Genomic DNA, 15,110 nt, shown 5'->3' with positions numbered 1-15,110 from the left:
ATTTAATCTACTATTAAAAATATTTAGTTTACTTTTAGTGGAATTATATTCAAGTCCACTTATAATTTTACAGATTCTAGAATAAAAATTCAACCTACACAAAAATCCACACTCTCCTCTCATCAATCTTGCTGCCAGCTTATCCACACCACAACAACAACACAAAGTTGTCCACGAGCAGCTATCTTCCTACTTCCTGGTCTCCTCAAAACTAACACAACAACAACAACGTCTACCATAATGTTATTATAAATCGATTAAAAGTTAAATTAACTTCTACCATTATCTTAGCAAAAAAATTCTAGCACATTCAACAATCAATCCATCTCAATTCGATTTGCAACAGAAGAATTCCAAAATTAAAAAACTGGTAAATTAAAATGGAAATTTGATATCGAAATTGACCGTATAAAGAAATTTCGAAGAGTTTGATTTTTTTTTAAAAAAAAAAAAGAGAAGATAAACCCTAGATAGAGAAATATTAAAACTTGATGATTAAAAAAAGAATGAAATAAAACATCTAACCTCAGATGCTGCTTTAATGGAGTAGAGAAAGCTCGAGAGCCACTTCAATGGAGTAGAGAAAGCTCAGAAGTCACTTTTATGGAGAATTCAGCGCAGCCTCAATGGAGGAGAGAGATTGATTAGAGGAGCGAGAATTTGGAGTGGGAAAGTTGCGTGACCAAATATTAAGAAGATCTTATCCGTCCATTATTTTTTAATCCAACGGTTGTAATGAGTTCCTAGTTTCTATTATAAGATTGGTTCTCATTATAACCTGGTCCTATATATATATATATATATATATATATATATATATATATATATATATATATATATATATATATATATATAAGTTGTTTATTTAATTTTAAGAGAAACTTTTTATCTATACGACTATATGCTATATTTTATAACATTTCATTGATACACACAATGTTATGTAAGAGGTGCATATACGACTAATTTCTCTCAAAAATCTTCAAACTTTGGCGGATTTTGATTTAATTTAACAATATATATTCGTAACGTCTTTAAAAAAATTATGAAGTGCAATACAACAATTGGCTATAAACCTTATATTATTAATTGATTTAAATAATCTTAAATAATTTTAAATTACCTTTTAAAACAAATTTCATCATATAAAAGTAGACTTATAAGATCTTTATTGAAGGTTATAATATATTTTGTACATAAGAAATATTGGTAGTTTTTTCCTTTTTGTTTTTTAAATTAAAAACCAAATTAAATTAAATTAAAATAAATCATAATTATTAGTGTAACACATGTAGCATCCCCAAACTCACAAATTAATTAAACGTTGCTTTGCTAAAAAATATCTAACATACATTCAAATTATAAACCCTCTTTGCATGAATCATCGGCTCCTTTTTGCCTCAAATCTTTTCTAGCCAGGCACTCCAATATCCTTCACCATATTGTCAATGTGTTAGTCATCTTTAACTTGGTAATCTACATTTTTCTTGTGTTAGTCATCTTTAACTTGGTAATCTACATTTTTCTTATTTAGATTTTATTTTGCCTGATATTCTGTTTTGTTGACTTAACATTATACATATCAATTTATCACATTAATGCTTATTTCACGTGTGCGACGTGGTGAGAAGTTAATGACTTTATATATATTGAACTTTACAATTCAATTTATAAATATAAATATAGGAATTTTATCGAAAATAAAACTTTGAACCAACAAAATTTATTAAAAATTAAACTCTAAACTAATTTTTTTTATCTTACAAAATCTATTCAAAATTTTTATCGTACATGTAACACTAATAATTAATGATTGCCTACGTGGCGCGACACTTGGTGAAAACTTAAAACGTCAAGTGTCAATTTCTCGTAGTCTAACTAAAAGTTTAGCTTTATACTAACATAGTGCTCGTGCATTGCACGGTTTATAAATTAAATCATTAATTTTTTTGACAAAAGCATGATTGATGCCGTAGGAAAAAAAAAACCCTAAGATAATTCAATTAGTAATAAAGGGCTTATTTTCTCTAACAATTAAGTATTAAAATTTTGTTCAGTTGCAATAATGGCTGATACGTAAATAAATTAAAGAAAGATGTGATTTGAATAGTATTTTATGTCATTTGCAATTCTTTTCTTTTATTCCCTATTATTTTTTTAACGTTATTTATTATAATTGAAAAATAAATTAATTATTTTGCCCCACATAACTACGTAATAGAAGTAGAGGAAAAAGTAAATTTACTTGTCATACCATCCGCACATGACTATAGAAGAACACTAGAAGAAAAACTAAAATTTACTTGTCATACCATCTGTTCAGTATCTATACAATCTAAAACCTGTTTTACCTGTCGCATTCACTATCTACAAACACAATAATAACCTTATATCTTATTCACCGCCATATTTTACAGTTATCTAAGCTAAGCATTGTGTTAAAACTATTACATAATATCCATATAACTAATCAACAACTAATGATTGAATATACAACACAAATATATAGATATGGTTATTGATAAATTTTATATGATTAAAAAAATATTTATTAAAATAATAAGAATAAAAGACATAATTTATCAACTAACGAATCATGTATGTAATACATTTTTTTACGGACATGTATTCTTATACTGTAACTATGAATGTTATAAAACTCATAAAATTACATATTAAATTATTTAAATTTTGAATATGAGCATTACATGAGTAAGAAAATATGAAAATTTAATGGTTATAGAATTAAGAATATTTTTCATATAAATTTCATTAGATATTATCTATGTTAAAACCAGAAACTATTTTATATATGCATAATTTTTTGGCATAGTTTTGCAAGGAAAAATATTTTGTCCAACTTTTTTTTAGGAAAAATCTACATTAGCTAGATATATATATATTTTAAGCCTAAGTTAATTTAATTTTACTTTTATTTTGTATATTCACAATTTGAAAACTCTATATTAATCTAAAATTAAATTAAATTAGATATGTAGATAGTGATTTATGTAAAGTGTGAAAAAGATATACATATATTCTTGAATTAAATAAACAAAAATAACACAATCATAAATATATATTCTTTTGGAACTCTATTGTATTGTGTAGACCACTGATTGAAATCATTAAACTTAGTTGATTAATATATATATATATATATATATATATATATATATATATATATATATATATATATATATATATATATATATATATATATATATAAGCATAATAAAATGTATAACTGACATAACTCAAAGTAAACTACCAATTTGAATTAATCATTTAAATTTTCATATATCAATTAAATATAAATCATGTCATTCTTTTATTCTAGATGCCATCTAATTATAATATCCAAATTTTGTTATAAGTAGTTGGAGTTTGGATTGAGTAATCCCTTAATAGCTAGAATATTCCATTAAGAATTAAATATGGATGATAATGTTTTTTTAAAAGCGAAGAGAGATGAAATTAATAATGCCCCCTCTCTTGTAAGCTTATAAAAAAATTCTTAGCTTTCTCGATTTGATTTCGTCCATCTTCATCAAGAAAATAATAATTGTGATGTAAGTAGTAATTTAACAAAAGCGCGATGCTAGAGAAAGACACCATATTAGTAATTAGTTACTAATATCAATCCTATAATATCTCACTTTAATTACAAAAAACAAAGAAAATATAAATTATGTTGTCAGCTCTTTTTAGACTATAATGTAGTCTTAGTCGCATATATCGATTACATTGCACAACTATCTTGACGTACATAATTTAATTTTAAAAGATTTTTTCTAATCTAACACTGTAAGTCCACATTAAAATTGATATTGTATATGATATACATCAACAATTAATAATGTCAAGTAATATAGGCAGATTCGAATTCCTCACTGCAAGTCTTCTAGCTCAAAAAATATTAGTTGACAGTTTAAAAAAAAATACAATTTATATAAAAAGGTTAATAAATCAATATAATGTATCGTACCTACTAAAATCAATATTATTAACCACTTCGAAGCTAGAGATAATACGGGAAGTGCCCGCTTTCACCAGACCTTCAAATCATTGAATGAGTGATTTTTTTATAGGGCGTGTTCGGCAAAATATAGTTGTGAAGGTAGCTGTCATCTGTGAAGGTAGATGTTAGCTGTGTAGGTAGCTTTTAGCTGTCAACAAGCTGTTAGCTATGAAGATAGATAATTTAGGTATGAGTGTTCGGTAAAGCGGTTGGCTAACTGTTATATTTAAAAATCAATATTTTATATTTAATACTATAGATTAAATTTTCAACAGGTACCTCAAAAGCTACCTCTAATTTCAAAAGCTAATATTTCTAACTTTTCATAAAAGCTACCTTCACCACTAAAAGCTACCCTAACCACTACTTTGCCAAACACTTACATTTTTTGTTAAGTAGTGGTTTGACCAAGTCAAACCACTAAAATCTACTCAAACGCTAGCGCCGAACACGCCCATAGTTGCTTGTATTTTAAATTAAATTAGATCCATGCTTTTAAACATTATCATATCAAAATCAATTTTGCATTATAACTTATAAAGTAAACACATCTAAAAGACGAAAATTATTTTGAAACTATTATGGTGTACCTTCCCATAAACTAAAATTAACTCAAGTGAGCTAATTTTTTTGGATTGGAATATTTAGGTTGGTACCATATAGCCTCACAATTCATACTTTTATTCTCCATGTTTTTTTAAGAGGGGTGAGGTCAGATATCATAATGCATGGCTGCATGCCATAATCAATAACAATATATTAACATGTATAAATGATATGACCTTAAAAATGAAAATTGTAAAGACCTATATGACTGTGACTATTATTTATATCAACCTAACATAGTATATAGATGATAATACAAAAATTTTGTATCTTATCTTATTATTTGAATATTATAATTTGATTTTTCATGTTAACTATATTTTATTTTTGCTGTATTTTTGTATGAAATATGTGAAAAAATATTATGTTTGACTAATTTATGTAAATCATTATTTAATTTATATAGATGCTTGTATCATATTAGCATAATATTTTTAAACTTTACAAATAAGATATGAAATTGCATTTTACTAATTAAGGTATTAGTAATTAAGGAAGTATATATATACATGACAACACGGGTCCTATGTTACCATAACATTACTAACAGAATTAAGGAAGTAAACTTTTAACAGAATTAAGGAAGATGTTTACCATAATAAGTGGCATAGTAGTTTACTAATTAAGGAAGTATATTTATGCACTGGTGCTATGCTACTATAATATTACTAACAAAATTATGCTCTGACCATTTACCATTATCACTATGCTAGACTTTACTAATTAAATATGAAATTACATTTTTTTTTTACCTAATATTTTACCTAATCATTTAGAATAAGATACTTAGAATATTCTTGTTTTTATATGGAAACATAAACGTTAAAATAAATAAAAATAAATAATATAAGATAACGAATCATATAGAGACATTTGTCAAGCTCACATTGAGGCGCTTCTCTTTTAGTATAGTATATAGATAAATAGATATATTAGTTATTAGTGCATGTCACGGGCGTTGCACTGGATACTCAATTTCGAGAGTGTACTTATTTGTGGGCATGTTTTATATTATTATTATAATTATAATAATAACAATAATAATAATTGTTATTATAATTATAATTATTATTATTGTTATTAGTATTTATACTTTTTTTTTAATGTTAGATAAAAAATATAATGATACATGACCATATTTATTAGAAAAAATACTGTAACACCCCCGATTTACTAACTAATAATAAATAAAAATTAAAGGAAAAATAATCAACCTTTAAATATAATTGCGGAAGCATACACCTAAATCGGAGGTATTACCGCCACACTCGACAACATGTCAAGTGTTAAGGCTTACAAAATCCCAATAATTACAACCCAATAAACTAGGCGAGCTATTTACACAACTTTATAAACTGGTTATAGCATACTAATCGAAACACTTGAGCTCCTTTAGCTACGATCACTTGATAAACCAGCTTACACAATCTTGATTGCTCACCATTAAGGACAAATTTCAAAATAGATCGTCGCAGGGCCACCATAAAAAAAGACATGTCCGCAAATACAAATAGCACAACAAAACAATACACACGTCAGCAAAAGTTGAGTAATCACCACATATCAGAATACAAAGAATAATATAATAATTAACATTACTAGATCAATTAAACAATGTAGTTCGAAACTACATTACATATTGTACTCTGGAAAATAGCCTTGATCTGACTCAACCTCGAATAATAATACAATCCTTCACTCAATTAACTCATAACCAATAAGTATGCCATGCTCTTTGTTCTATACCTAGCCTTGGACATGAGTAATTCGAACAAAAAAACCAACAAGTATAAAAACTTGAATACTCTCAATAACTAGAAAACACCTTGAACCAGACCACAAACGGGTCAATTCCCACTGTAGGGAACCATAGAAAAATATAAATAAAGATTGTACCTCATTCTTAACTCATGATCATTATTCCATTACCAACATGCTAAGGACTAAGGTCTATAACGCTGAGCCTCAAACCAATAACAAAATAATCATTCTCAACCTTTTGATCTCATACTTGATCAAATAATCATCCACAAACTAATTTATAATATCTCAACAATGGCACGTGTTCCCAAATAATACAACAATTCGAACTCAATTCAATCATGGTATATCTCAATTCTTATAGGGCAATAAAACTAATAACCAAATACAATTAACTCACAACCCAAAAATAATACTCTGCATTAATAACCCTAAAATCTCAAAACAATACTCCCTAGAGCCACAACATTAGAACCCTTGAATAAAAACACAATCAATCAATACCACAAAAATAATACGGCAATTAGAATCATACTATACCACATATTAATCATGTATATATATATATATATATATATATATATATATATATAAATCATGATCATATATAATTCACAAATTATAAAATATACACATAACAATACGAATTACAATTAAAACTAACAATTTATAATCAAACAAATCCAAAATTAATTAAGATCATATGATTACATATAATAAATAATACAATCAAATTATAAACAAACAACTCTAAGGGTTGATAGTGTGATTACCTTTCGACAATTTACAATTGCATTACGACATTCAATTCAAAGCAAGAAACCAGCTACGTTGCAAACTTGCGTGCAACTTTCCTATTAATCCATGATATAATCATCATACAAATCAATAGACATATGATGGATATTGGAGTATGAAATAAGAACTTACCAGAAGAAACAAATTTGACTTTGTTTTACAAATATCACGCACCGGCAAAACGGAAAACGGCTGCTTATATATATATATATATATATATATATATAGAGGGGAGGAATCCGGTAAGAACCCCTTCTTATATAAGAACTCCTAATTATATAAGAACTATTCTAATCCGTTGGATTAGTTTGAAGTAGACGGTTAAGATTAAAGAGTAAGAGAAACTTTTAATTCTCTCTCTCCTAACACAAAACATCATCCGTTTCTCTTAAAAATCGCCATTCAATTTCTCTCTCCTCAAACTCCCAAAAACTGCCATTGTAGCTACAATTCGAAGATTGTTCAAGGTTTTATTTACATAAATTCAAGGATTTTCAACAATTTTTGTAATACTAGTTCAATTTTAGTACTAATTTTGGCGAAAAAAACCTTAATTCGCAAATTTTCAAATTCAGGCCTGGATTTTTTTTTTCGAATTCGTTAAATTTAATTGCTTATGTTCACTATATGTTCAAATTCATTGTTGTCATCTATTTTGTTGCCCAAATTTTATATTTCATCATTCTATTTCAGTAGTTTCAAACTATTGCTTTTGTTGCGCCAGAGCTTGCTGCTTTTCATTTTGTTAGGAGTAGGTGCTTGCTGATAGTCTCGCTAATTGATTCTTTGATGTTGAGAACAGGTTGATTATGTGTACCTCTAATAACAAAAAGCTGATAGTTGTTTGGTTAGGACTAGACCTGGCAATCCTGACCCAGACCCGATGACCCGACCCGAATGACCCGACCCATGACCCGAAATCGACCCGAAAACAGTGACCCGAAATTGACCCGAAACCCGAAATCAACCCGACCCGACCCATACCCGACCCGAAGTGGAATTGACCCGACCTTGACCCGAAACCCGAAGTGACCCGACCCGAAACGACCCGACCCGAAATGACCCGACCCGAAGTTGACCCGAGACCCGAAATAACCCGACCCGAAGTTGACCCGAGACCCGAAGTGACCCGAGACCCGAAGTTGACCCGACCCGAAGTTGACCCGATACCCAAAGTGACCCGACCTTTAACTTGAATTAATTGACCCAAATAGACTCGAAACCCAAAGTGACCCTAACTAAAATTACCTTATACCTGAAATGACCAGAATCTATTTAAGCTAAAGACTTGACCTGAGCAAACCGAAATAGAAAATAACCGCAATTAAACTGACTTAATTTTTTTTTATTAATCTGTAATGTGTAACAGTGTAAGTAATTTACATATTTTGAGCATTACTTTTCTCGATTTCTTCGGCCTATTCTCTTTATAAGTTATTAAAAATTCGTAAAAAGATTGAAATTTAACGACTATTCTACGGAGTTTGTCCATAAAATTAAGAAAAAATTTACTAAAGCTTGAAATAAAAGTCACAATTCTCACCAGTCTAGAGAAAAAAAATAGTACAATAATAATGCGTACATAACATAATGTTCAATACCAAATGAAATTACAAAATATTCTAAATAATTATACTCCAATATTCGACTCTTGAAATTGTTGACATTTAACACTTGGAGTCGCCGCCCAATCCACATAAGAACCAAAAAATCCATCATCCTCATTTGCTACATAAATATAAAAACAATAATATAAGCAAATACAGTAATACACTATAAATGCAAAAATAAAGAAACAAGAATGTACAACTCTGAAAAATGTAGGAACATGAATATACATATTTTAAAAAAATATAATAAAATACTTACTTTCAAAAGAGTACATCCAACTACGAGTTGTTATTAAAGCCTCCACATTTTCAGGAATTGATGAACTTTTCCATTTATTCAATACTCGACTCCCAATGCTGAAAGTTGATTCGGAAGCGACGGTTGTCAAGGGCACGACCAAAATATCTCTAGCCAAATGAGAAAGGCCTTTATATCGATGCTCATTTTCTTTCCAAAAAGCTAATATGTCAAGCTCCGCTTTCCGATCTAGTTTAGGGTCCTCAAGGTAAACATCCAATATTGACCTCTCACCAAAAGAAGATGAGGCCTCTTTATCGTCATATTCCTGTATTCAACACAACGAGTCAACGACAAACCATAAAACACATCACCAAACAAAACAACATAAACTTAACTTATAATCTTAATAACAACTACTTAACTTATAACATAAACTTAACTTATAATCTTAATAACAACTACTTAACTTATAACATAAACTTAACTTATAATCTTAAAAAAAACCAGTAATTGACAGAAAAAATAAAGTAAACACAAGAAAAACAGAAGGCAAATATGTAAAAAAAAAACAGTCTAGTCAATAGATTAAGAATGAAAGATAATCAAAAGGATTATAATTGACAGAAAAAATAAAGTAAACACAAGAAAAACAGAAGGCAAACATGTAAAAAACAGTCTAATCAATAGATTAAGAATGAAGGATAATCAAAAGGATTATAATTGACAGATTAAATAAAGTAAACACAAGAAAAACAGAATCCAAATATGTAAAAAAAGTCTAATCAATAGATTAAGAATGAAGGATAATCAAAAGGATTAAAAAAACAGAAGAACAATTACAATTACCGCAAAATAGTCGAATTTTCGCTTGCGGTTTCCAGTTGAAGTGCTGCTTATGGAGGCTCTGGAATGTGAGGCATGTGCCATATCAGTGTTGTTGTTCAATGTTGATGATGTTCCAGTTTGGGCATATAGCTTATAAAATTTCTCCAACTTAAGATGGAGATCACTAACTCTCAAGGTAGCCTCAACATCTCCAAATATGTTTTCATAACAAAACTTTAGCACTGATAATTTGCAACGAGGATCAAGAATCATAGCAAACGCAAATAACATGCCATAATCATCTTGTTCTGAGTTAAACCAATACTTATCAAACTTGCTCTTCATTTCTATTGCCATTGTCCTCAAAACATCATCATCATCGTGCTCCAACTCTATCAAAAGCATGAGAATCTTCCAAACATTCCCAAAATAAAGATTTGAGGTAGGATACTCACTTCCCGAAAACATCTTAGTTATCTCATAAAAGGGTTCTAAAACATCTCGAATCTTCTCAAGAACATCCCACTCTTCAGAGGTAGGACACCATTTTTGAACTTCAGACATCTCCCTAAAAGCCTCACGATATAAGATAGCCCTATCAAGCATCATGTATGTAGAATTCCACCTCGTAGGAACATCAAGCCACAATGATTTTGTTTCTTTTATCTTAGCTAGACTTACACAAGATCGAAAAGTGTTTTTTCTTGTTTCAGAATATTTTACCTTCTTCACACAATGTCTTACTTTCTCAACTATATGTTCAATGACCTTAAGTCCATCTTTAACAATGAGATTTAATACATGTGCAGCACATCGTACATGAAAAAACTCACCATTATACAATAAAGCATCTCGTGCAAGTAGAGTTTCCTTCAAATAGTCTTGCATTCTATCATTACTAGAGGCATTGTCTAATGTGAAGCAAAAAATCTTATCATCAATACCCCAATCTTGAAGCATGGACAACACAGCAGAATACATGGTCTTTCCAGTGTGTGGTGAATCAATATGACTAAAGTTAAGCACTGTACTAATTAATTTCCAATTATCATCCACATAGTGAGCTGTCAGACACAAATATCCCTCTGTTTGACAAGAGGTCCACATATCACATGTTAATGAGATACGACTAGAGACTTTACTTAGAGTTTCCTTTAACTGGGCCTTCAAAGTTTTATGCATTTTTAAACAATCAGCTTTAGCAGTGTTCCTACAAATGAATTTTACATCATCACTTAAATATGCATGAATTTCTCTATTACCATCATGCTCAACCCAAGAGAAAGCATACCCATGTTTTATTATTGCTTTAGCTACCAGATTTCTGTACACAATTTGGTTAAAGATTTTACCTTTGTTTGAAGCGTTTCCTCCTTGGTTTTTCATATATTTCTCATATGCACTGCATTTTCTGAGATGTCTTTGCATATTTTGGGTTCCATAATGGGGGTCGGTTATGAAGGATGCTTTCTGGCAATGTTTGCAAATTGACCTCTGTTTCCCATCACTAGATTCCGTCTTGTCAAACGTGAGGAATTCCAGCCAAACTAGACTCCGTTTCTTTTCTACAGCTTGAAATCCAGATTCCATAGTGCTCACATTGTTGTTTTCAACTGTAAGTTCAGGATCACCGTCTTCTTCCTCTTGTGTACGAACATTGGCTCCTTCCTCTGGTGTACACTCATCCTCTGTACCCTCTGGTGAAATAATAGGCTCGTCATAAATAATATGATCATCCATTGCTGCAAAATAAGCAAGAATAATATCATTAGTTATTGTCAGATTAAGATAAGGTGTAGCATCTCTTATCCAATAATGTTCAAATATTTGAATCATAATTCTGAAACTAATATCCACACAGAATTTGAAATGTTGCAATGGAGACAAAATAATAATATCTAAACCAATCAAAAAGGGAAAATCAACCTTCTGTTTTTATATACATTCAAATTAAGGCCATGTCAACACACTTATAAAAGATATTTGTTTGTTAGAATGCAGCTTGCTTGCAGTTTAGTTGTTTAATCAATCGAATGGACTCTTCCATTTGCATACCAAACCACATAATGGACAATTGAAATAAGCTCAAAACCCCATCAATCATTACATCAATTTCTATCTCATTAATCACTCTAAAACATATCTAACACAAAAATAAGTTAACCCCAAAAAATAAAGCACAGATTTATATATAATAAACAAAATGCAATACAAATTAATATGATTCATTCTTATAAAACTCAATAAATTTAGAATAAGAGAGAAATACCGTCAGAATTTATCTAATGCATTAAGATTTATCCCATAGAAACCCCCAATTGAATTTTTTTTTTTTTTTTTAAAAAAACTAATTTGTTGTACGCCATTCCTACACATTCAGAAGAAAGCTCAAAAATCTCAGATTCCAATTCACATCTTCTAAATTACAGCAAACCTACAAGCTACAACCATAAAAAGCTGTCATCTCGCCTTTTTGGTGATCAGGAGCTAGGTGAGCACAGAGATACTTATGCTTTGCATAGTTAAACAAAGATAATGAAAGAATTGAAAGGATTTGATCATTAATCTCTAAATTAAAAGTAAAGCAGTCAACCTAAGCAGATAAACTATTTTCCGAATCATCAGAGATTAATTCAATATACATTATATCAGATCTAAGAAATAGAAGTAAATTACCTGAGATTCTGGGAATACGAAATCTTCTAGGCCACTTGAGTAAAAAACGCTTGAATGGAAAATGAGATTAAGTGTGTAGAGAATAGAGATTAGAGAAGAGTGAAGTCAGTGAACACAAAAGAGAGAGATTGGACTTCAATGGAGTAATGGATGGAATGAAAAATGAAAACGGCTGAGGAAGTGAGGAAGATTCTAGGGCTGTAGATTTTTTTTTTCTTTCTTATTGTTTTACTTTATTTTTGTTTTTTGTATTTTAGAATTTACTTAATTTCGTCACTTTACCAATTATCCTTTCACTCGTGGAAATTTGGAGGGAGTATTCCCGCTTATAATTTACCAATTATCCTCATAATGAAATACTTTTAGAGTTTTAGCCATTTGGGGGGGAAGAATTTCCCACAATTTTTAACCAAGTTAAATGTTTATTTTTGTTTCCCTCTTAAATTTTCACTTTTAAGTTGTAACTTTGTTAAAATTGAAATTTTGAAAATTTTTAATTGATCAACAGTGTGTTCGTAATCTTACATATGATTATCTGAATATGAGAATATTTCACTTAATTAATAATACCTTCGTTTTTTTTAGTTGACACGTTTTGACTTTATTCACACACTCCTCTTTGACCGTATTTTGTGTTTTATATGTAATGAAAAATATAGTATGTGGGATCTTGTAACATTCGTCACGATATTTATTTTCAAAATATCAACTTTTCATAATTTTTTATTATCGGTGATTAAGGATATAAATGGTTGAAGTTATGCATCAGCAAACATGACTAAAGAAACGTGTCAACTAAAAAGAAACAGAGGAAGTATCATATTATGTGCAACTGGCCAACTGTGCACCAATTACCCAACACTCAGTCATTATAAGTTTATAATTTAATAAATTTTTTCTTTTTATAAATATAAACATCAATATATAATGCACGATAAATCTTATATTCAATCAAAAAGTAATATTCATTTATTACATTAGTTTAGTTGTTTAATTGAGTAGTAGACTAGTAGATAGATACAAGCATAGTTGCATAACTGATAACTGCAATACTTCATAATTCATTAATTCATAATAGACTAATAGTGATGAGACATCCTATGAAGTAATTTAGACCGGAGAGTCGGAGACTGAGCTATTAAGTAGCCCGAAAAAGCTTTAATCTAATCTTATCAAGTTTGAATTTGAGATCAAATTACCTTGAACAGGAAAAACCTTGTTATGAGTTTCGTTTGAAAAAAATTGATTGGAATCGGATATGTTTACAATAATGTTGTTAATCAACTTTATAATTAAATTTTGTGTCGTTTTCCACCCTTATGTTTAAGTACTTGATCACATATATTATTATACATTAAAGCATGTAATTTTAAGAACTAATTACAACTGAGTTTAAGTTGACTTGAATTCCTAATTAACAATAAATTTTTTATCAAACGAAGCATGTTATAACCTATTTTTGATTGAATCGGTCACAAAAATAAAATTGAGTATATGTTGGCTGGTTTGACCTCCTAATTTGCAATTTAGCAGTAAATTTAATTTCAAACGAAGCATGTCATAACATATATCTGATCGAATTGGTTAAGAAAAGTTCACAACGCGAGTAAGTGTACTTGGTGTCCATCCACGCTACTACTCTTTAAGTCTTTATTAGAAAAAATATAGTCTTGTCACTCTTGTGTCATTGTGTGTACTTGTTGAAATCGCCACCACAATAAATATTTTAAGAATATTCAATTGGTAAAATTTTATAATGTAAATTACTGATAATTATAATAGGAAGTCCATTATTGATCAATTTCCTGCACTGGCATGCCTGCATACATGTATCAATGTATGTCCAGTTAAAATTAATGGAGCACTTAAAAAACATAGATTATATTATAGATTATTATAAGAATAATACAAAGAAATTATTACAACAGTGACAATGATAATAAGAGTATTAAAACTAAGGTCAATAAGAGAGTGAGGTATAACTCAATTAGTTAGAGCATCCCTCTTAGTTTCAGGAGATCCTGAAATTGATTCTCAATCTAAACACCAAAAAAAAAAAACGTCAATAAAAGTCTAACAATTACTATATTGGTATATTCCATGAAAAAAGTAGCCTTACTAAATAGTAAATAATAAATATAGTGAGTTTCTCGTCAAAAAATAAATAAATATATATACAGAGTTGAATTTAACCCAATGCATCGACCCGAATATGACCCGACCCGAAGTTGACCCGAATTTTGGACCCGAAAATTGACCCGACCCGAACTGACCCGACCCGAAAATTGACCCGACCCGAACTCACCCGACCCAAACTCGACCCGACCCGATCTCGACCCGAAGTGTTGACCCGATACCCGACCCGACCCGATTATCAGTCGACCCGAAATCAACCCGAAACCCGAAATGACCCGACCCGACCCGAACTTGACCCGATAACTTTTTGACCCGAAATTGGTCCGACCTGAAATGACCCGACCCATACCCGACCCGAATGACCCATTTGCCAGGTCTAGTTAGGACTAGTCATTTGGAGATGGAGAATCATATTAGATGCTTATTTTGGTTGATG

At 29.8% G+C, this 15,110-nt stretch overlaps 1 long non-coding RNA gene across 1 annotated transcript; it reads right to left on the bottom strand.

Annotated features, from left to right (window-relative positions):
• Positions 1 to 8,677: 8,677 nt before the first annotated feature.
• Positions 8,678 to 9,678, bottom strand: LOC145589431 (uncharacterized). Its single transcript, XR_014101678.1, has 2 exons — positions 9,056 to 9,678; positions 8,678 to 8,914 (listed from the first exon to the last, which is right to left on the bottom strand). It is a non-coding gene; the product is annotated as an uncharacterized LOC145589431 (long non-coding RNA).
• Positions 9,679 to 15,110: the final 5,432 nt, after the last annotated feature.

This window comes from Chenopodium album, chromosome 17 (genome assembly GCF_948465745.1).
Source record: "Chenopodium album chromosome 17, dcCheAlbu1.1, whole genome shotgun sequence".
Lineage (NCBI taxonomy): Eukaryota > Viridiplantae > Streptophyta > Magnoliopsida > Caryophyllales > Amaranthaceae > Chenopodium > Chenopodium album.
This window is presented reverse-complemented; position numbering and strand designations above follow the sequence as displayed.